Raw genomic sequence first — 25,289 nt, 5'->3', positions numbered from 1 at the left:
ATAGCAGAGTAGAAGAATGGGTGCCAATCACCTGTAGATCTCTCCTCTAGATCTTTCCTGTAGATCTCTCTAGAACATACAGATATTCTTTTAGAGAATATACGTTTGAGTTGTAGAATTACTTTAGTCTCTTTTAAATGCTGGATCCATCTCAGACCTCCAATAATCTGAGGTCTGTATGAACGCAGCGGAGGATCACCTGGGGTCACAGACCCACTACCAGGCTCACTAGCGGAGGATCACCTGGGGGCCACAGACACACTACCAGACTCACTAGCGGAGGATCACCTGGGGGCCACAGACCCACTACCAGGCTCACTAGCGGAGGATCACCTGGGGGCCACAGACCCACTACCAGGCTCACTAGCGGAGGATCACCTGGGGGCCACGGACCCACTACCAGGCTCACTAGCGGAGGATCACCTGGGGGCCACAGACCCACTACCAGGCTCACTAGCGGAGGATCACCTGGGGGCCACAGACCCACTACCAGGCTCACTAGCGGAGGATCACCTGGGGGCCACAGACACACTACCAGACTCACTAGCAGAGGATCACCTGGGGGCCACAGACACACTAGGCTAGGCTACCAGACTCACTGTTAGTACACTGCATACTTTTGTGTGTGCATGTGTGTGTTTGTGTATGTGTGTGTGTGTTTGAGCCTTCCTATTTGTGTGTTTGAGTGTCAGTAGTCCTAGACAGGAACATTTGTTTGTGTGTGTCAGGGTTTTGATGTGTGCATTACCCTTAAGTGTGTGATAGGCCAACAGTGTCCTCTGCTTTATTCAGATCAAACACATGTCTCTCTGCCGTGGCCCTCAAAAAGCTGAAAAGGTCACAGGAATTGATTCGTAATAAACCCTTGCTGTGGGTCATTGGCTAGCTGGTGGGATGACCTTTCCATTACAGAAGCCATCTAGAAGGAAATAGTGTTGGGTTAGGGGGATTGTGTAAATTTGTGTCTGTGTACTGTGCTATTAACATGATGCAGCATAATGATAAATATGCAACTCTGATGCTTAAATCTATGTTTTCTTTCTTTATGTTTTAGTCACCTAGTCAGATGACATTACAATTTCAAGTTAGTTTCAGGTTTAAAATGCTGTACTCTACAGAACTCTACTGTGTAATCTACATCTACTGAAAAACACTGATACAGAGCTGGTACAGTACATGATGTACTTTACCATACCCATAACCATACTGTACCATGCTCTTATATCACAACTGCTGTCAGACCTGTGCAGTCATAAAGAACATTCGTTTACACGTTTGTAATTGCTTCCCTGAAAGAAATCCATCACCCAAAATACGCATGATATCTCCGTGATGGCTTAGAATTCACAACGCTATTTATAAACCTAATCGTTTATTAGGTTTTCTCAGAATGCTCAGCGCATTGTCATGATAATGTGTGGATGTTGTGGAGACACGACAGAAATGATGATCCTTGCAGGTTTCTTTTCTTCTATTCAGAGCAAAAGGAGGGGATGTTGAAAGGACCTCTGCAGGAGGATCGGTCTGGTTTCCCAGGTTGGACATTCTGCTTCGTATACACGCACGTGGTCATGCTAGTGTTGTACTGCCTGACAGTGGAGGAAGATCAGTGATTATAGAACGGCTGGCAGATACTATCCTGGAGCCCAGTGGAAGATAGTGAACAGGTAGAAAACTGGGGATGAGGAAAACTCTGTCCAGATGTTACCTTGTGTACCCAGTAAACATCTATTCATACCAGTTCATCCTTATTTAATCACACACTCTTGAACGCTTCATAATTATATACAAGGGATTTTCACTATAACAGAATGGCATCCCTTCAACTGTGTCTGAGAGTGGAATTGCTATTTGGTATGTATAAATCTCCAATTTTACTGCCACTGTCAAAGCCAAACTTGTGGTGGAAAAGCACTTTGAGATCTATTATCGCCTCCTTGCCTGGATTTTGGATGGAGGGAAATTCTCAGGAGAGGGCCTGAAATGAATTTATTGTCTTCAGGCTTCAGAAATGAAGGCTCAATTACCAGAAGGAGGACTCAGAGAGGATCTTCAGCTAATCTATTATCCTGATCACTGGAATGAATGCAGAGATGAGGCGGAATATTTGGGGCTTTTGGATTAAAATAAATAAATATAACAACATGAAAACAAACAATCAAAACGACAGCCATAAACAAACATCTGATTTAAGCCTGAATTATCGTAATTGAGATTTTTGGGGAGCGACGCTTTAGACAATTTAGCTCTTAATCGTGTATTTAGTGATGGTGTTGTTGCCCCTACATTAACTATATGCACCGTGGCAGTTGGAAGATCCACTGTGTTACAAAACAGTGGCTAACACTGAGATAAGAGCCCAGCTAAGACTGGCCATTTACAGACTTTACGACTATATTTAAAACAAATCGACAAGCAGATTATAGGGGTTCGGGCCAAAAGGCTATGTGTAGACTGAATAGCATAATACACAAAGAGCCAATTTAAAGACAGTTTATGAGGGTTGAAGGGATGGAAGGAGTGAATGGATGAAAGAGATGGAGAGACTGAGAGTAGAATGAGTCAGTGAATAATATTAAAATAAGGATCAGAGATAAAGCTGGATGAAAAGGAATTTTGAAGGATTGGCACAGATTGTGAGTCTGGATTAACCCCATGTGCTGTAGAAGATTATGAATATAAAGTAAAGTTACTGCAAACTGTCTCTCACACACACACACACACACACACACACACACACGCCCCCCCTCGCGCACACACAAACACAGACATACACACAATTTATATTCATCTAAAAATCAATTTGTTGTCCTTTAAAATGTATTCAAACTACATTTAAATGTTGTCACTATTGTCAACATCTTAATCTACCAAGTAAATATATTTTACAAACAGCATGTCTGCTCACTGCCAAGGTACATCCTCACCAGTTGAGACTGTTTTAAGATGTTTACGGTTTGGGTGAGTAGCTTACTACATGAATTACCCCAGCCTGGGCTGGCCCCAGTGTTTTGGGGGCCCTAAACAAAAATAATGTATTTGATTGGCAAAAAACAACATATTTAAAAATTAAATTGGGGGGGGGGGGGGGGGGGGGGGGGGGAGAGAACCAACCGCTGGGCCCTAAACAAATGTTTAGTTTGTTTATTGGGTCGGGCCGACCCTGACCACAGCCAAAAGAAGAGCACTTAATTGCTAGTTTGGTTAGGGGTAGTCTTAATTTACAGGCAAAGCACTTTCAGCTAGTTCTTGTGCTGTTGGTTCAGTGTCTCTTAGTCTGCAATGTCTGTCTGTCTGTCTGAATGCATGTGTCACTGGAGGGTGAGACGGCTGCAATGTCTGTCTGTCTGAATGCATGTGTCACTGGAGGGTGAGACGGCTTGGAGAAGTAGCAGCAAGATGACAGGTTGACAGGGTTTGAGTGTGGTTCTTGTGAGAGCTTGTGATTGCAGCTCTTCACAGTTTGTGCATCTGTGGCTCTGTGTGTTTGCGTCTGCATTGTGATGACCCTTCAGCTGGCCAGGTGTGTGTGTGCATCCCAATGGGATCTTGTGTAGAGGTGCCGTTTCACTGGTACAAACAATCCCAGATCACAGAAGCTGCTTCTGCTCAGTGAGCTGCAGGATGGAGGATGAGCTCTGTACGGCTGGACTGTGTTGTTAGCCTTGTGTGTGTGTGTGGAGGGGGGGGGGGGCTGAACAGGAATAAAACAAAGTTACCTCATGTACACATTAGAATACACACAATCATTGGTTAGTTCTGGCGACAGTGCAGTGGTATTTCTCGTTCTGTTACACATGTTCATCTAACTTCCTAAAGCGATATCTCTTACACTCTCTGACACTTTTTCTACCGTTTTTTGTCTGCAGACTGTTTAATAAAGTAGCCAAATCTGCCTGGCAACAGACAGCGAGAAGCCTGCCTCGGCCAGATACTGGAACTGACTGTCAAATTGAAATAATCCTCAACCGTTATCGGAAAGGATTAGATCATTATAAAAACTGCCTGCATGTCAATGATTACAATCTGGCCAGCTGATTGGCAGCTGGATGCACTCAAACCTTTCAAGTGGGGAGCAATCGGATGAATGTGTGTATGTTTGTGTTTGTGCGTGTGTGTGTGTTTGTACAGTATGAGTGTATTTGACTTCTCTGGTTTTCTTGTTTGCTTCTGAGTTGCCTCACCAGAGAAGTCATCTAACTCTACAGCAGCCTCGTTCAACTCCATCAAATATTCAACACTAAACTCAGTAAAACTCTTACTGGTTGAGAAGAGGGCGCATACAGTGTCATTAAAATGTCTCTTACGATGCAAAGAATGCGGTGCCAGAGGCTGATAAAGTAGTAGTTGATTAAAATGTTATTGAGGACAATAGTCGGTAATAAACAAGAAATTACTGTCGTTAAATTGTGAGGTAGGTTTTATTATTTAGTGTCAAGGCATCACAAGGCATCTTTGGGTAACCTACAAGATGCGTTCCTTGTGTGACGTGTTAATTAATTTGCATTCACATACTCTGAAAAACCAAGCAATTTAATCTCGCTGTGAACAATTAGAATATGTCCTAAGGTTCTGGATGAGATGTATTCATTATGAACAAACTCATTTACAAGTTGCTGTGTATGAATTATAGATACTCCGTCGCTCAAATTAAAATAGTCCGTTAGAGTTGTGTACTATAATGCATCTCTCGTGTAACGTGCCATGTCATCATACAGGTTGAGGGGAATCATGATTTATTATTTACATAGCTGGTGAAATTATCTGGGCTCTTTAGTTGATTGATTAATAAAAATGCTAAACATTGTTAATTCAAACACAGAATTCAAGAACTATGTTTACAACTTTCACCTCATATCGCTTTGTGTTTTTATGTATGTATGGTGTGTCATTACGACAGTACTTAGAATCAGGTTTCAACTCGGTTTAGGGCTGAGGACAGACCCTGTCCAGACCCACTCCCACCCCAACGACAGTAACAAGGAATCACCGCCTGAAGTCTAATCCGGAATGAGAATCCTTTTTAATTCCACTGTTGGACGGTGGGATTCCTTTTTAACATGTTTCCACCCCAGGCTGCTGTTGCCGTTTCACTCCCAATCAATACCCATGTTTGCTCCACCCAGGGGGCTGCTCCGCTCAAACTACACAAACGCACCCAGCCCTCCTTCGTTCGATACCCGCGGCTCACGGAACTAAGATGTCGATAGGGGAGGGGGCTTGTCTTGTTGACACCTTGTGAGGTTAATTTGATCGACTATCCGGCACCACAGGTAAAGAGAGGGTCCTGTTTCTAACACAAAGCCCTCACAGCGGCGTGTGTGTTGGTGTGTGTCTGTGTGTGTGTCTGAGGGAGTCAGGTGGCTGAGCGGTTAGAGAATCAGGCTAGTAATCAGAAGGTCACTGGTTCGATTCCCGGCAGTGTCAAATGATGTTGTGTCCTTGGGCAAGGCACTTCACCCTACTTGCCTTGGGGGGAATGTCCCTGTACTTACTGTAAGTCGCTCTGGATAAGAGCGTCTACTAAATGACGTAATGTAATGTGTGTGTGTGTCTGTGTGTGTGTCAGGAGTATCTGGTATTTGTTGCTTTTAACACAAGCCGCATTTTTTTGTGGGGTTGTAAAAGGCTACTAATGGTGTTTTGAGGTTTCGAGATTCAACATACAGATGTTGGATTATTCATTTCAGATTAGTTCACCTACATCCCCTGTGGTAAAAGCTACTGTACTATGTTCAATATCTAAGTTCAAAGAAGCTTACAGACTAGACATTCAGTCATCCTAAATATGGCAGACAAAGCCCACCATAGGATATCATTCTACTTTACATGTTTGATGCTCTGCTACACCAAGCCTCACGCACATACACTGCATGAAAACTATGCCCCCATCACCCCCACCCACCACTACCACCAACACCACACACACACACACACACAAAGACACACATAGACACTACAAAAAATAACAAACACAAAATACAATCTGTTTCGTAAGGCTAAGCATCAGGATGTTAGTAGTCATCTGAACCCCTGTATGATAGACTTATTCCAAACCCCGTGGCGCGGCAATCTGTTCCTGTGGGCTAAGGGCTCACAAGCTTTGTTTAAGACCATGTAGCTAATGCACAATATTGTGTTGCTTGTACTATTAGAAACGTAAATAAAAAAAGCAGCTTCAAGAGATTTAATGAAATGTAAAAATTAATAGGATGACATGTCTGGGAGATTTAGCTTCACATCAGGGGATGTCAAAATGGAGAAGGGGATGAGCCATGAGAGGCCTTACACGATCGAGAGAATAGATTTTATTCGTTTTTTTATCCATTTGAGAGGAAGTGTTCTTTCAGGACTATATGGTTGGTGTGACTGTACCAGGATGTTATGTTGGTTTACAGTAGGTGCAGTTCTATGGCCATATGTGAAGCCCTCTGTGACATATTCAAATACAATGTTATTTGACTACTATATCTTGATATGTTTAATTAGAGATTGTATATTGAATTATTGATTGATTACCAGTTAATTAAAGCAGCTATTCATGCATTCAGCTTAGCTATGTTTGTGTGCAGAGTAAATGTCTAATATTGTACAGCCATTAAGAGGGCCTTTTAGGAAGGAACAGCTCCCAAGATTACATGTGTTTAATCTACTCTTTGCAAAGGCTTCAATCAATGTATTGAAAGCCTTGGCAGAACTAAATTATTTCCAGAGATCTCTCTATTACAGCAAAGTACACGTTTGAAAGACATGAAAATCTTCTCTCTCTCTCTCTCTCTCTCTCTCTCTCTCTCTCTCTCTCTCCGTCTGTCTGGCTTTTCTTCTCTCTTTCTTTCTTTCTTTCTTTCTTTTTTCCCTGACTAGCTTCTTTCTCTTCGCTCTTCAGACATAATGGAGGCACATCTGTGGTACGTTCTCATTTCAGGGACACCTTCTGAGAAACCTGGAACAAAAGCAGCAAGTACACATTTAGAGTTTGCAAGTGTCTTCACTCCTTGATTAGTGTGTGTGCGTGTGTGTGCCTGTGCGAGTGTGTGTGGTCTTGTTTAACGACGTGTATGTGTGTGTGTTGTGCGTGTTGTGTGAGTGTTTGTGTTGTGTGAGTGTACAAGCATATACAGTATAGCTATGTTTCACCAGTCTGATGATAAACTCAAAGGGTTGCCATGGTTATCTGTGCAGAAAGAACGCCCATGTCTCAACAGGCCTTCAGAAGAAGCAGCACTTATATCAAGCTTTCTTATTACAATTTCTATGAAGACTGATTCCCAAATGGCATTGCTGTGCCTCTCATCCACATATAAAATAAGTGGATTCAAGTAATGTGAACTGACAATCATTTCTATTATTTCCTTTTAAAACCATAGTTTCTATCTTACAGTACATGGACTTAAATCACAATTTAGAAATATGCTAACAAAAACGAGGATATTGTTAGATTTTACATTCTGTATAGACTAGTTATAATGGAATGTGTAGTGTACTATTGTCAGTAAATACACGCCCTACCAGTCTTTTTTCTTTCATTTTTGTGTTTATCCTGGTGATTTCGTCCAGCCTTCAGATGATCATCACTCTCCAGTAGTCCTGTGAATGGGATAACTGGATTACAGCAAATGACAGTTTAACAAGACGAACGGCTTGACTATAGAAACCATTCCAGTCCTCTTAATTGTCTTCATTTTCAAAATTATCTTTGATATAGGAAAATAAGCACTTCTTATCTGTAACAGAAACAGAAAAAGTGGGCCGCCTAACTGACTGTTTAGAGGACAACCGATAAATGAGAAGATTTCTGCGTTGCAGTTGAGCTGTTATTCTCCTGCTGTTGCCAGAGTCTAATCCCCTCTCAACTCGTCACATCTCTCAGCTGGACTTCAGAGCCACGCCATTTTCACCTCGCCTTAAATTGTACTGTGAGCATGTCTAGATGCTCCCTCGTAGACCGGCAGGAAGATCGATACAGAGTTCGAGAAGAGTGGCCATTTTGTTTTCAGTTATAACAGCAGTTACATCATAATAAGCTCACCAGCGCCTCTTCTTCCTGAGGAAAAATCAGCTCTCCTCGGCGATCATGGTGAACTTCTATCACTGCACAATAGAAAGCATCCTGACCAACTGTGTGGCAGTGTGGTATGGGAGCTGCTCTGTTGCGGAGCGCAAGGCACTGCAGCGGGTGGTGAAAACTGCCCAGCGCATTACAGGGACTCCACTACCTGCCATCGAGCACATCCAGAGGAAACGCTGTCTGCATCGAGCTCGCAGCATCCTCAAGGACTCTTCTCACCCAGCCCACACACTGTTTTCTCCACTGCCCTCCGGCAGGCGTTTCAGGTGCCTCCGGACCAGGACCAGCAGACTAAAGAACAGTTTTTTCCCCAGAGCTGTTTCTTTACTGAGCTCGAACCCCCGTTGATCCACTCCCCTCATATACTGCTAACTCTCCTCTTCTACCTCACATCTGCCTTCACTTTGTTATTTGCACTACTGGAATGTCAATTTGCACTACTGTCTGTTTATTACAGTAACAACTGTTTACTTATGAATCTTGCACTACATTACCTTAACTGGATTATGCTCATTTGCACTGCCGACTGTTATTTATAGTACCAACTGTTTACATTTGCATTTTGCACCGTACTTCTAACTGTAATATGCGATCACTTTCCACTGCACTTTTACACTTTTTTAGGATAGCTTCTGTCCATACTTTATTGCACTACACTGTATATCCTGCACTTACTGCTATTGCACTTCTGGTTAGACCTAAACTACATTTCGTTGCCTTGTACCTGTACTTGTGTAATGACAATAAAGTTGAATCTAATCTAATCTAATAAATGTACCTTGCATTAAAAGAATGTAAAACTTCTAACAATAAGGGAAGTTTGTGGTTAGGTTCAGGCATTACACTTTTGTAGTTAGGGTCAAACATTACAATCGTCGAACTACAACCGCATGTTTAACATGTTTAACCGCAGAATCCCCAAAACACGATTTCTTATTTCATTCCACACATTTATCCAATATAAATGCTTTGCAAAGGCTCACATTTCAGAACGCCTCAATAGTTATTGGCTTTAGTGACTGGAAGTCTTCTACTACACGTCAGTCGTGCAGTTTCATGAAAAGTTAGAAGCAGCTATGGAGCTCCAGGAGTTGACGTCACGCAATCCCAGCATGCACCGGTCATCGCCATTTTGGCAGGAAAGTGGAGAGCCAAGTGGAGCGCCAGAGTGTACATACATATATACTTACATACATATTATACATAGTTTAATTTGTTGCCTATTTCAATAAACGTTGATTCAACATGGGGAGAGCATTTTATAGAATTCCTAAGATCCCGAGAGAAGAACCCCATAACTCCTGACAACCACCCACGGCTTCTCCTGAGGATCATTCAGTCTCTTGGAATGACTTATCTGTAATAAATATGTAATGGAATTTTTGTGATGAAAAGTGCACTGATATAATGTAAGTTAGCCAACGTTAGTAGCTAACCGTTGACGAACGTTGCTAACGCTGGCTAGCTATACAAGTTATAAAACTGACTGCATTAATGTTAGCTACACATAGCAATTTGTAGCCGGTAGACTTCAAAGCTGAATATTCATCACTAATCCAGCTGATTGCTTCCATTTATAGCCCTCCAGGCTTTTGTAGGCTTTAAAATACTCTCCAGAGTAGGACGAATGAAAGTTGATAGAGTTGTAAATATCTGGATACAGAAGGTCAGGGAAGCTTTCTGTTTCACTCGTAAAGGTCATATAAATAACTCCGGGAGCATTATATGGCTCACTAATGTTTAATAGATTAATTTTAGCTTTATAGTTGCGTATGTCTTTTGAATTAAAGTGCGCAGTGAACTAGGGCAGGTTGAAATCCGTGCTGGCGCCATTCATTTTTGCCACTACTTTCCTGCCAAAATGGCGACGTAAACAGTAAAGTCACGTGAAATCCGGAGCTCTATTGCGCCACTGTCCAAAATCGCTCCACAAACGTGAAGAAAAGTCGTTTCGTTTTTTTACCCTGACTCAGCAGGTCGAGCACATCGTGTAGGCCGACTCCTGTCCTCAACTCACAAACCACAAGCGGAGAACAGAGAGAAGGGCTTTTTTTTTTTTTATATATATATATATATATATATTTTTTTTGCATTTCTTGAATGCAATTCAACTCTTGTCACTCAGCGCCAGAGATAATTCAGATTTTCTTTCTGATATCTGCACTGCGCCAGCCAAGTTAATAAGAATACGCCTACTTTTGCTCAAAGCTGAAACCGTTGGACCGATAAGGAGGAAAAATCTCGTTGTGGAGGAGAAAGTGAAAAAAGAGACGGAGAAAGAAAGAAAGGATTTTATTGCTTGTGCCAGCAGGTTGAATAATTATTATCACGCTGCCTATCTTTCTTATCGCGTCTGTGGAGCGGGCCAAGCAGGGAACTAGTCAGAGACTCCAGTAGGCACTTTGGTGTGTCGCAGAAATAAATTCTGATCTCATTAATAAGAGAAGTAAGCCCCGAGAAGAAGAAAGAAACATAAAGTAAAAGAGCTGCCACAATATTGCTAGCTAAATCCCTAAGAGGCATTTTACCATCCAGACATGCCAGTGTTTCCACACAGCAGATGTTGTGATTCAGGGGACTGACATGGCAACAGCCCTTTCTTGCTGTTTGGTACGGCATCACTGTTCAGCTATAGGTCTTTAGCATCTTTGTTTCACTCATACACTTAAACACAACACATATTTATTACATAGTCAACAAGAGAGGACGTTTCTGTTGTGTGCAGACAAAGAGCGGGAGAAAGAGATAGAGCAAGAGAAATAGAAAGAGATACAGAGAGAGAAAGAGAGAGGAAGAGAGACACAGAGAGAGTGAGATGAGAGACAGTGAGAGGAGAAAGAGAGAGAGAGAGATACCAGGAAAGCAGTAGGGGGGAAAGAGGCCCATCTTTTCTTTCTTTTTTATGACGCCAGGAAGAGTAATGTTGCAATCTTCTCTGGCTAATTGTATTATGATTCTGCACTGTAGCAAGCTTCCTGCTCTGCTCATTTTCAATCAGGCACATTAGCCTTCCCGCTGGGTCCTAGTGGTTGCAGCGCCGGGAGAGAGATCATTCATTTCAATGACTGATATGTTTCTGCACTCTCGGAGGGAGAAAAAAAAGAATGAAAACAACTATTGTTTCCAGGGGATGCACCACCCAGCCCCACATTCAGATCCATCAAGAGGTTGTGATTCAATGAGGGGATGTCAGTCTGTCCTGCAGCAGACACACAACAAGAGGTTGTGATTCAATGAGGGGATGTCAGTCTGTCCTGCAGCAGACACACAACAAGAGGTTGTGATTCAATGAGGGGATGTCAGTCTGTCCTGCAGCAGACACACAACAAGGAGGCTTTCAGCAGGCTACCAAGGTTAGCATGACGCAGCCCTTTATAAAGGTGTTTCCTGTGATAACATTTACCTCAATTATTAGGCTTTGAGAATAGTTCTACGCAGAACAAAATGACATGCTAACTAAAGAGCTTTTTCAAGGATTTGTAGAGCCCTTTTCACACACATTGTCACAGAGGGATTTACGGGATGTGGATGGAGGATGCGGGAATCAAACACTGGGCCTTCCTGTTGGGAGCACCGTGCCACTGTGTATCTTCCCTACAAGACAAAAGGTTCCAAGCTTGAACCAGAAGAGCAGCCTTTACACAGGCATGGCAACGCTGACCAAACAAGTAAACATTCATGTTCAATATTTTGCCACCTTCTCCATTATCTTTATAACAATTGTCCTCATATGTCATCAAATTGTGCGTTCGGTTTTTACATTGCACTTCATATTGACTGGTAGTCGTGTTTTTCTCAACATTAAAGTTTCCTCACAACAAATGTCTGCTTGATTTAGTTAGTGTTGGTGTTGTTTACAGCCAGCATGTGCAATTAAGCACGTTAACCCAGGTTGTGGATATGCTGTTTATTAGTCATTCCACCTACGCTTTTCATTTATGCAGCTGTTTCATCTCCAAAAATAAAACAGAATCCTAAAAAGTTTTTTAAGCAAAATACATTTTGTCAAACATTAACAGATGTTTGTTAGAGATTGTAATTATCATCTACATCAAAAACGCCAGGAGGGAATCAAAATGTTACTTTCTCACAGCGTTTGACATGTAGGAAACGCAAACTGACTGAATATGCAGAAGCTCTCCAGCGCTGATCACATCAAAACTGAAAATAAAAGCTGTACATTTCCCAAAAAGTTAAATAGTTAACTTTTTCGAAATAAAGAAACAAAAATTCTACTTTGTCCAACAGTTTGATTCAAAGGTTCTGACCTCATTTTAAACCCAAACAAACAGTAGGAAAACTGTGAGTGTTGGTTGTCAGAGTTGGTGTTTATGGCCCTGATGAGACAGATAGAATCTTTCAGCATTAAGCTGAAAGCTAATGCTGCTGGCCAGCTCTCCACCATTAATGGTCTCTGTAACCTTTCTAACACAATTTCACAAAAGACCGCTCTGTTTGTTCTGCTAGCAGAAACAAAGCTAATTACAAACCCGCCCAAATGACTTGACCTTCTGCAGTGAGTAATTACAGCTTTTTGCTTCGTACCATTTCCTGTCATCTTCTCTTTACCCTCTCGTCACTGTCTCCTCTTCTGTCTCAGTCCCGCTTGACCATGAATGGGTGTCCTTCTCAGCTTTTCAGTTGACGACATATAGCAAAGTGTGTGTGTGTGTGTTTATCTGCATATGTGAATGCATGCATGCTTGTGCATGTGTGTGACAGTGGATGGGATGTACAGGAAGTGTGTGTTCACATGTCCCAGTTGCATGTTCTGTGTGAGGAGGTGTTCCACAGCCTCAGGTGGGTCTGAGACCTGTATCTGCTACCCTGACACGGCTCTCCTCTTGGGGGGCCAAAACCATCAGCTAACACACATCCCACTGCTTCTGGCGCTGTGCAGCATGACTCACTCTGAGTAAATATGCAAGGAGCCAAAGGTTGGCAGGGCTGGAAGGGGGGAAATATTGTTATTATTATTATCACAGATATGTAGGCATCCATTAGGCAGAGAAATATGCAACAATATGCGGATTCTTCCATTTGCATGGATCATAAACTCCTTGAGGATAGGCAGCGCATAATAATCTATGTTAATGGCATTCGGCAACAACCTCCGATGGCATGCAACAAATTGAACTGCGCTAAGTGTAAATTTGTTTCTGCCCTGATTCACAAAGCAACGCTTTCATTAATTTTCAACAGTGGAGCAAGGGGCACTAAAAGCTTGATATGAATACCTATTGCCATGATGATAATAACCTTGTTGTAGATGCCCTACAAAAGACTCCTGTCATCAACAGTGGACAGGGTGGCAGTTTGCCAGTGTGTAAGAAACAGGATATAAGCAGGTGACTATTAACAACGTTCCAGTGGTCCAAGATCCAACTTTTAATAAGAAGAAATTGTAACCACAATGGTACCATAAAAGTTCTACTATGTTCTGTAGTAACCCAGTAATCCTGAAGAGCAACTTCAACTAATCCTAATCCCAACCTACAAATACATTTCATAAAGTAACCAAAATACTTACAAATAAATTTAAAAATAAAAACATTTATTCAACCAAGAGCACTACCATTCTATTCAACTGAATGTATTTATAAATAGATTTTCACAATTCTGACAGGCTATCGATGATGGTATAGCATCAAAATAGCATATGAAAGTAGATTAATGTACATTCTGTGTGATTGGGTTTTTGATTAGAGTGTCTCACAGCACAGGAACTTCCTGCAACACTATCGTAACCATACACAAATTGCTTTCTTACTCTCATTGACAACATTGTCACAGTGAGCTATAGTGGGAAGAGGAGAGTGTTTCTGTTTTTCCCAGACACCATTAAGAGTGGGCGGAAAGAATTAAACGCCATTAGTGACATCCGCACGCAATAACATTTTGTTTTGTGAGAGTGGAGCAGCTGATCGTTGTTCTTTTTCATGCTATATTGAGGAAATGTGTCCTTACAAGCCATTTATAAACTTTAATTATGTTTTGTCGATATCCAAGTACTTTGGCCTCTATGAGGCTCTTGAAATGAAAACAGGAAGAGAGATGTGTCTATCCGGAGATTTGTGCTAGTTGTGTAGCGTACCACAAAAACAACCAGAATCACTGAGGCTACAGAGAGGACAGACCCACTCCTCAGGTGAGGAGAGAGGACAGACTCACTACTCAGGTGAGGAGAGAGGACAGACCCACTCCTCAGGTGAGGAGAGAGGACAGACTCACTACTCAGGTGAGGAGAGAGGACAGACTCACTACTCAGGTGAGAAGAGAGAACAGACTCACTCCTCAGGTGAGGAGAGAGGACAGACTCACTACTCAGGTGAGAAGAGAGGACAGACTCAGTCCTCAGGTGAGAAGAGAGGACAGACTCACTACTCAGGTGAGGAGAGAGGACAGACTCACTACTCAGGTGAGAAGAGAGGACAGACTCACTCCTCAGGTGAGAAGAGAGGACAGACGCAGTCCTCAGGTGAGAAGAGAGGACAGACTCACTACTCAGGTGCGGCTGCTGTGTACACACGTCACAATTCTAGCATCGCCACCATATTTTTTGCCCATAGCCATGCTACGGCATGATTCTATATTTGCTTATCATTTAATGGTACAAACTTAGAAGTGACAGCTCAGGATGAGAGAGCAGGATAACTTGTCCGTTCTTCGGGCCGTTTCTGTGTACAACAGCTCTAATCTGACATCTCAGATAACAGCATCGTTGTCCAGAGGAAAGTGGAGGCTTGGGAGGGGACCAGAGAGACCGTAGACACGGATGTTTCTACAGGAAGTCTGCTGGTGGTCTACAGGTCCCCTCAGTGGAGCCGCAGACCTCATTTCAAGCCTCTTCACTCCTCCCACCCCCTCATCTCCCCCATTTCCCCCCCATCTCCCCCCCCCATCTCCCCATCAACAGACCAACCAGTGTTATTGATTTCCACAAAGCAAATTCCACCCTGGTGGAAAGTCCGTCTCATCACAATCGTGGATCTGTGAGAGCAGGCAGTTCTATCATTTTAGCCCACGGCATGGCTGGAGTGGACAACGAGACCAAACAGACTCTGATTGGGTCAAAGAAACGGCAGATGTTCAAGTGTGCTGAAACTCAAGTGATTGTGGCGCCCGTTGTTTTCTGTTTGAGAGCAGCCAAGAGGGCTCCAAGAGCCTTTGGATGACAGAGGTGAAAATAGAAAAATCTGGATTTTTATTTTATTTTATAGAAATGCTACCCCACAGTTATGGGTCTGGATGGAGACCAAGTTCAAGTGCTGGTTTATTGTTTCTAACAATGTTTCTATTGTACGCACATTTATTTTTGTCCCACAACAGGATGGATATTTAGAAGTAGGGAGATGGTATTTGTTCTCATGATGGCACAAGCATGATGACAACACATACGTTCCAGACATTTATCATCCCCTGTAAGCTCAGCAGTTTATCATTTAGTACAGCAAATTCTGCCCATTTCCAGAGTGATACCATTCAAAGAATACAATGATACATCTCTTTTTGTTCAACTATTTCACTCTGACATGTTGTACACAGCTGACTCTTCATACAACACGCTTTCCTCCCCGCGGTCATTAGAATCAAGCAACAGGAGGTTTGTGCTAATATACCTGTTCACTACTGTATGAAACTCAAACATTTACAACTACAGGTATAGCCCTTTCGGGCCACTGTCTCCTCTCTCACACCCTCCTCTCACACACACCCTCCTCACACACACACCCTCCTCACACACACACCCTCCTCTCACACACACCCTCCTCAAACACACACCCTCCTCAAACACACACACCCTCCTCTCACACACACCCTCCTCACACACACACCCTATTCACACACACACCCTCCTCACACACCCTCCTCACACACACACACCCTCCTCACACACACACCCTCCTCTCACACACACCCTCCTCACACACACACACCCTCCTCACACACCCTCCTCACACACACACCCTCCTCACACACACACCCTCCTCACACACACCCTCCTCACACACACACCCTCCTCACACACCCTCCCTCCTCACACACCCTCCTCACACACCCTCCTCTCACACACACCCTCCTCACACACACACCCTCCTCACACACACACCCTCCTCACACACACCCTCCTCTCACACATACCCTCCTCACACACACACCCTCCTCACACACACCCTCCTCACACACACACCCTCCTCACACACCCTCCTCTCACACACACCCTCCTCACACACACACCCTCCTCACACACACCCTCCTCTCACACATACCCTCCTCACACACACACCCTCCTCACACACACCCTCCTCACACACACACCCTCCTCACACACACCCTCCTCTCACACACACCCTCCTCACACACACACCTCACACACACACCCTCCTACTCTACAGTCTTCACTCTCAGTAACTGGACCATGTGTGTTCATTTCCTAGTTTGTTTAGCTCCTGATGTCTTGGGGGCCTGCTCTCCTATACCTTCTACCACAACACAAATAGGATAAAATAATTATGATTCTTTTTTGTTGCACTAACTTCAATGCTGGCCAGTAATTGACACCAGAGGGATCTGAAAAGATCTGAAATTCTCACAAAATGTTCAATTTATTAAGAGTTCTGCAAATTGTTTGTCGTTTGTGTGTGTGTGTGAGTTTGAGGGGAAACTATCAAGGCTCATCATCACAATGTCACTTTCCAAATAAAAAAGAAACCGATTGAATTATCCAATAATGGGGATGATATTGGTTTTAATGGCTATGGTGGACAGCAGTACATGACATCACTACCAAGGACATTATCTCACTGCTGTCAGGGAAGTCAACCAATCATGTCTGACCTTTTGCTTGCAGCAGTCTTATGATGTCATCGCTATGCGCCAGCGGAACAGGATGCCAGGTGGAGGATCCCTCCAGATAGTGAAGAGGGGATTAATTAAAAGGTTTGGGTTGTTGTGAGAGGTGAGACATTACAGGAGGAGAAGGGAGGTTTTAAGAGATGTTCTAGCATGGAGCCCCAGGCCATGTAAGGCAGTCCTGAGGACGCCTGATTAAAAATGAAGTAGATACACGCCCATGGCAGTAACAGACGTTACTCTCTCACAGGCACAAGTGTCACCACAAGGAAATCATCCAGCGTCTTTAAATGAAGCAGTCTCACCAAGGAAAACATCCAGCGTATTTAGATGAAGCAGTCTCACCAAGGAAAACATTGCTTTTTCTGCCCGTCAAAGACCGTTAGGCTCTATTCTATTCCCTATATTGTTGGTAGATCATTGAATAATTCATGCAACATGGTTTGTGTATGTATCTGCTTATTTATGAAGGTAGTTTGTGTGGTGTGTGTGTGGTGTTAGCGCACAAATGGATGCTTTGGAGGTAAATGAAGACATCTTAAGAGTACAAACCAGCAGAAGCGGTATTTGGATTGTAATGGTGTCATCAAATTGGATTCTCTATGAATGTTCATTTCCTTGGCTTGACAAAGGGGCTGTGACCAATCGGTGTTGCACGGAGGGACGGGCGAACAGGGGAGGTACTGTTCCTTCCGTCCGCCTCAGTCCTGTGTATCTGCTCCTCTAACGCTCCACAAGGAGGGAGGGACAGGACAGAAGGAGGGACAGAAGGAGGGAGGGACAGGACAGAAGGAGGGACAGAAGGAGGGAGGGACAGGACAGAAGGAGGGAGGGACAGGACAGAAGGAGGGAGGGACAGGACAGAAGGAGGGACAGAAGGAGGGGGTAACAAGAGAGAGAGAGAGACACGGAGCGACAGAGACAAAGAGAGAGTGTGAGAGAGAAAGCGAGGGACTAAGAGGGAGAGAGAGCAAGAGAAATAAAGAGAGAAAGAGTGAACCAGAGAGAGAGAGAGAGACTGAGGGGATGAGAGAGAAAGGAAGAGTGAGGGAGAAATAATTGAAAAAGAGAATTAGATACAGAGGGGAATGATGAGAAAGAGAGACACAGGGAAACAGAGGGAGAGAGGAAGAAATAAAACCTAAAAGTTCTTCCATGTTCCACATTAGAATTTCCAGTATTCAAGTTCAGGGGGATGGTGGCTGTAGTCAAGTCATTGTGGTCATGGGTGGGTTAAGAAGTGTCTAACCACCACTTTCATATTCTTAGAATGGCATTAATATTGTGTTTCCTATGAGATACCCACAGACCCACATCTTTTTATCTTTTCCTTCACTCCGCAAAAATCCTGTCGCTGCAGGGAGATCTTACTGTGTGACTGATGGAATTAACCAAGGGATACTTTCCTGGGACACTCTCCTGCTAAATTATGCTCTACTCATCAGTGACTGCCTGTGATTACAGGGGACAGGGGGGGCAGGGGAAGCAGAGGAGAGAGATAAGGAGAGCAAGAAAGAGTGGAGGAAAAGAAACAGTCAACCGAAGAGAATGAAAGAAGGAGAGAGAAAACGTATTTAGGTGGGTGGCACACAAATTCAGAAAATGTAGGGAAACCCAAAGCTGTGTCAGTTCATGCTGAGAGAACATTCAGAATAAGCAGGGGTGGAGGGGAGGAGGAGGGGGTGGAGGGAGAGGAGGGGGAGAAGGGGGTGGAGGGTGAGGAGGGAGTGGAGAGGAGGAGGGGTTCAAGAGGAGGAGGGGGGTTGGAGGTTGAAGGTTGGAGAGGAAGAGGGAGTGGAGGTACTGGTGGAATCCACCAGGTTTTAACAGTTCCAGTGGCGATGTCTCCAGGCTTCCTAATCTGATGTGTGAGCACTACTAACAGCCCTGCTGACCTACATCTCAACTGGCCCCAGAGGGCTCCAGGATCCAAGCCAGAAACAGAGCTGCGTTTCTCCAACCAAACATCAACAACAAGAGCATCGGCTATTTGTCCGTGTGGATGTGTAGTATTTGTGCGAACGCGAGAAAGAAAACATGATAAAAATATGGTGTGGGGGCCGGTTAATGCTGTACCTAGTGGTGTGGGTGGTGCGTTGTCGAGAATATGACTTTCATGATGATGTGGTTTAAAGGATTTTTTATGACTTTTGGAGAGAATGAGAGAGAGAGAGATGGAGAGAGGATTGTAGATTGTTGTGTTACTTTCTTCCATGTCTTCCATTTATCTTTCACAGAAAAAGAGGTTCTTTGTTTCCTCTCCCAGTCTGACGTCAGCTAGTAAGAAATGTAAAAAAACAGCTGTTGGCTCTGAGAGTTCCTCCATGTCGATGCCTCCTGCTACCAGCAGGGCTGCAGCAGCACAGTCACACTGCAGACTGTGGAGCGTCTTTCTGATGGAAGCAGGACAGGGTTGATGTTGGGTGAGGGTTGGGTTGGTTTAGGGTTGGGTTTTGGGTTGGGTTAGAGTCAGATGGCTGAGCGGTGAGGGAGCCGGGCTAGTAATCTGAAGGTTGCCAGTTCGATTCCCAGCCGTGCAAAAATGACGTTGTGTCCTTGGGCAAGGCACTTCACAATACTTGCCTCGGGGGGAATGTCCCTGTACTTACTGTAAGTCGCTCTGGATAAGAGCGTCTGCTAAATGACTAAATGTAAATACGAGGGTTTCCTCTCAAATAGATCTGCCATCTAAAACTCAAGGCAAACAGTAGTGACCTAACCCCCCCCCCCCCCCCCCCCTCTCTCTCTTCTCAGTACTCCATCAATCTCACCTGCTGTCCTCATCTCATGTCTCCTCTTCCTGACAGGCAGCAGGAACAGTCTTTCCCTTCTCAGACGGCTCTGGAAGCTCCTTCTCTCATCTTCCCGCTCACTTCAGCAGCCATCACTCCACCGTGTGCCCAAAACCAGGATCAATATTAATCATCCACCATCAATGTGAAGCGGTAGTTCCTGAAGCTGCCCTTGTTCTGAGGATCCAGCTTCTGAGACTTTGCCTCACATCTCCACGTTTAAAGAACTCTGCTCAGCGATTTCTGGTTGTGCAACAATGAGAGTTGAGGCTGTCGTTCCTGTAGTTGAGCGGAGGCGGCATATAGACACACACACACACACACACTAACAGACATACAACCATAGTAACAGACAAACAAACATATGCACATGCAGCTAAACACACTCACATTGATTTAATGCATTATCCTTCACACATATTGATTACAAATAAATGTATGGGACCTATTTGAGCGGCAGCGAACACTTATGATAAGACTTGCATGTTGTTGAGACTTAGACGGCCTCACCAGCCCACCTCTCAGACGAGAGGTCACGTCCTCCCCACCAGCCTCCCGTCCAGGAACGCCTGCTCTCTCTCTGTACCTTGGTGAACACACGTACAGGGTTTCCATCAGCAGATAAATAATGCAAAGACCTGTGTGATTGAACTGTCATATACTGTCAGAGGAAAAAGCTCGACAGCTTTTAGATATGTGTGCTGGAATAACATTAACCATCCTCAGCAACTGATGAAGGAACCCCATGATTGTCTGTGATTGTGTGACTAGATGAGCCGACGTGCAGAGCTGGAGGGTCTAAATGTGTCTGCTGTCACCAGAGCAACCACGTCACACTGGTCTGATCGGGGAGTGCAGTTCAGGTTTTGGGTCTGTGTTCCTGGAGCGATTTATTTCCCTCCCAAACTCCACAAGCCAAACCACTGCACCCCAGGAGGATACAACGTGTTATTTATTTCATTTTCAAATATTTATTTATTTGTCAACAGTTACAAAGCAAATGCCCGAGGCTACCAGAGAAAATCTTTTGGATGTTGTATTGAAACAATCCCACAGCTAGTTGAATAAAGAAGCAGAGAACTGTGGCTGCTAAGAAGAATTCTCAGTTCCTCAGGGAAACTGAACAAGAGTGCTGCTTGAGGCTGAATCAAATCTCACAACTGGAATTTTGCCAAGTTTCACACTGAAATCTGAGCTTTTGGACCAGAAATGTAAATGTAAAAAATAGGTGAATACATGAAAGTCTAAAGACAATTATGTATCTGTAAAAAATCCATTCTAATCCATGATATTATATATATATATATGTATTATCAAAATAGTATTGTCTTGACAGCGCTGGGATTACCACATATGATAATTCCATCTGACCAGACCCATCTCAGATGTTGGTTCATTGTTTCTGACATCTAACCATCAACATGCTGAACACATGGTTCTACTATAAACAGTTTGGTGAAATCACCTTAACTACCTGACCCTCCTTGTGTTTGAACTTATGATTCATTGAATATAAATTTCTTACCCTCTACAAAAATTGTTGGGATGTACAGCAGAACATGATGGTGTTTCATCTTAGAGATCTGCAGATGTGTCTTTGTTTACAGTCAATACACCTCGTTAGCGTATCTGTGGAGACATTTTGTGTCAGATTGGCAGTTCCCTCAGCCTTGACCCCTCCGCCCTGTGGGAAGGATGCTTCTCCATGCTGCAGCCTCAGGACTCTGACTAGGTCCTGTGGGAAGGATGCTTCTACATTAGATAGTACATACATAGAGATTTAGAAGACCATAGTTTACTGTAAAAAGAAATATAAAAATAAAAATGTTATATTGAAAATGTGTCAGGAGTTGAATGAAAGCCGTGTTCATAAATACATCAGGAGTTACACGTGCAGTATTTACATACATCAATACAGAACTGAAGTCCATCTTTCATTTATGTAGAACAAGATTAAGTGGGATTGTAATATAAATACACTTTTTATTCTTCGCTTGGATGAGAAATGACTGCGCCCCTCTCATTCTGTCCTTGGCTGGTACTTACATTCACATCAGGTGTCATTTAAATATATTTGCATATCAGTGCAGTTTGTTTGAACAGGTCTTATTTCACTTAGCCTTGCCTTTCCAGAGTTTGCATTCAAAACCAGCTTGTCTGGGACGACCTGGCAGAGTGTTAGAGACGTCCACCACCCTGTTCTTTCTCAGTCTCCCTCCTGTGTGTCAGTATATGCCTGGGACACAAACACAGATTGACAGCCAACAAATTGCTTCTGGAGTCGGTGGTGAGGTGTTTCTGTGGGAGATCTTTTTTAAGGCTACCATTTAAATAACAGCTCAGCGCAGACGACTGGTTTAGCCTATATTGACACCAGCTGGTGAAAAATGCAAAACAAGATATTCCCCAGACGAGAGGGATTTAAAGGGAGTGCGAGGGGAGAAATCTCATTGTTAGCTTGGCAGATTTCCATGCAATTCACTTTTTATCGCTCGAATAGGTTGGTTGAAATGACACATTCCGTTGGTGTTTGTTTTGGTTATTTCCTGTTTTGTTTAAAGCTCTCAAACTTTTCAATCCTGCAATGTGGGGTTGGAATCACTTTTAGAATGGAGACAGAGGGCGTCATCAATGGAGACCTGCTACCATTTGCTTTCAGAGTTTGAGAGAAAACATCTTTAAATTGCTTTGAAGATCAATGAATATAAAGAACGGGGTTTGAGAAGGCCTGATTGGTCATTCCGTTTGAATTGATCACACAATTATTACAAGATGCTATCTGCGGTCATGAACGGATGATTACTGAGGAACAACCAGCATCTTTGGTCAGCTTTTCAGAAGGTGGACCTTTAACAGGATGTGACACCACATGTACCCCCTGCTGACCCCTCCTACTCTGACAAGCTTAGCTTCTGCCCCTTTCCAATACTCTTCTGGGCAAAACTCCAAAGCCAGAGATTCTTCTCATCACGTGCCTCACTTTGAAATTATGGTGAGAGGAGGGGTGGGGGGGATTAAATTAGGCCTTTAAAATCCTTTTGGAGTCGCTCGTTCAGACGTGAAAAGATTAAAGACGGACAATGAAAGGGGTTCCAGTTAAAACCTGCATGATGGGGACCTGGGAGGCCAGACAGAAGGGTGTGCAGTCCATTAGAAGTCAGGTGAGGACCTGTTTAAAGGAATTCATTGTGGATGAATGAATGAAATTATAGAGGGACCTGGCGCCTCACTTATGGACAGCTTGCTGCTGTGAATAGGACGGGCTTTCCGTTCTGACATAAAGGCTCCGAATTGGGGAACACACTAGGACTTGATGGTTCTGACAATTCAATCATGCAGCTTCTTAAACCGCGTCAAGTCGGTTAAGTTTAAGAATTAAGGTGTGAACATTTCTTTACTCAATCTCCAGGGATTATGGTCAAATGCAACTGTTTTGTGCAAAAAGGGATTGTGCAGAATTTTGGTTTCTCACCTAAATGCAACCTTGAAGACACTCTTACCGTGTTAGGAGTTCAGGAAAGGTGGTTGACAGGTGGGGGGTGAAGAAGGAAGATGTGGAGGACCTTCAGATATCACAGCAACACAGACTTATCTGCAGACCCAAAATACGAGTCAATCACTGAATTGTTTTCTACTCAAACTCACCTCTCACTCCTCCATATAACTGTAAACTCAAGGAGAAACAATGGAGATGGAACAAATACATTCCCCCCCCCCTCCCCTCTCCCCAACCTCACCCCTCCCTCTCCCCAATTAAACTGAATGGGAATATCTCATTTCCCCTTCTGCTAAATTGGATTTATATTGCTGCTGGGTTGTTGCCTGGTTACCTTTGATCGGCGTGCTCATTTCAAAATGTTGATTAGCTTGAAGACATTAATAAATAAATGTATGGGAGTGGACTGTTCTATTCAGATGTGAAGACAGGAGTAATTGTTTCTGGGGGATACTGAACACAGGGCTTCTGCAGCACAGTTCCATTTCAAGTCTCAACAGACTTCACGTCAACTGTAATATTTCTAAACTGAATCGGTATCTCTTATGTCTTATTTTTAATTCACATATATTTGTTCCTATCGTAACCTACTGTGTAAACTCTCTTTCTAATCTGCAGAATTTTTCTTCATCAATGCTGATAATAATTCTGAATTGACCTTGCTATGGATTTGAATGGTACCTACAGTACGGTTATTACACAGTGATTGCCTGGTCCACACTGAATACAGTCAGATCTTATCAGCAAGCCTCTTGTTGTTAAGATCTCATGCTTCTCACTGTGTTCAGGAGCTCATCAGGGACCAGTGATGCCCAGTTAAAGATGCGTGTTTTGGGGAACAGTTCTAACTCTGTTCTGCGGCTGAAGCTGAGGACCAGCTGCTGTTCTGAAGCTGAGGACCAGGGAAGCTCCCCTCTGGTTTAATCAGATGACGTATTCTCCTCTGGGCTGTTACTAACTGTATGCTCTGGCATGCTCTCCAGCGATGTCCTCATCAAAATCCAACCTGTGCGTCTCATAGCTTTTCCTCTGAGCGTTTTCATGTCTACTGTTGTTGAGAACATGTTGTCTGAACGCGAGGCACTGGGTTATATAATTGTACTGTAAGTGAAAGTGTCTGTTTCAGTTATATAGAGTATGTAATTGAGATTATTGATTCGACAGATAACCCAGAAGCTACTCATCAAATTCATACGCATTTCATAATCCCCCCCCAGCCAGGAAATTCCGTTATCAGTCAGGATCCATGAGAGAGGAGAAACGTTCGGAGGCCTTATTCGATCACAAACAATATCATACAGATTATTGACCTTTGTCTGTAGGCAAAAGATAACATTGCTCATATTTAGCTGTTTAACAGTTGTGTGTAGTGAATTTGATAGCCCGTGCATTCATGACATACTGTAGATCAATAAACATCACAAACACACACACACACACACACACAGCTGGTCAGTCAGACTGACTGTCAGGATCAGGTAGAAAGCTCTAATCAGCCTGGTGTCCACCTCTGGCACGTCTTCAAACAATCACAGACAAACCAGAGTGACAGCTAACATCTGGAGGGTGTCAACCATCTCCCCCCCCCCCCCCCCCCCCCCCCCCAACACACTTGCACATATGTTCTCTTTCCCTCTCTTTATCTGTCGTCTCCTTTCGCTCGTCTCTCCCAGCTGTCCTCCCTCCACATCCTCCCAACACACACAGCTCCATGTTCAGCACTTTGATGGTCTGACAGGTTCTCTTCAGGTTTCATCTAGGTTCTACCCAGGTTCTATCTGGGTTCTCTCCTGGTTCTCCTCAGGTTCACCATCAGCAGCTGGAGTCAGACTGACTGTCTGGCTGGGATCTTCATGTTCCTCTGCTCTCTCAGAGAATCTTGATTTTCTAGACTCTCTGAGAGAGCAGAGGAATTTCCAGATCTGTAGAAACTGTGTGTCGTTGATTTGTGTGGAGCATGGTTACTGTTTTATCTCATGTTCACTGGCAGAAAGATCACAACAGACTTTGCACCACAGTCGTTTTGGAGAAGATTTCTGAAGACCATCTAATTAGTCACTCATGTTGAAAAAGCTCCACT

The sequence above is a fragment of the Osmerus mordax genome, chromosome 12 (assembly GCF_038355195.1).
Source record: "Osmerus mordax isolate fOsmMor3 chromosome 12, fOsmMor3.pri, whole genome shotgun sequence".
Lineage (NCBI taxonomy): Eukaryota > Metazoa > Chordata > Actinopteri > Osmeriformes > Osmeridae > Osmerus > Osmerus mordax.
The sequence above is the reverse complement of the archived record's forward strand: the minus strand, read 5'-3'. Positions refer to the sequence as shown.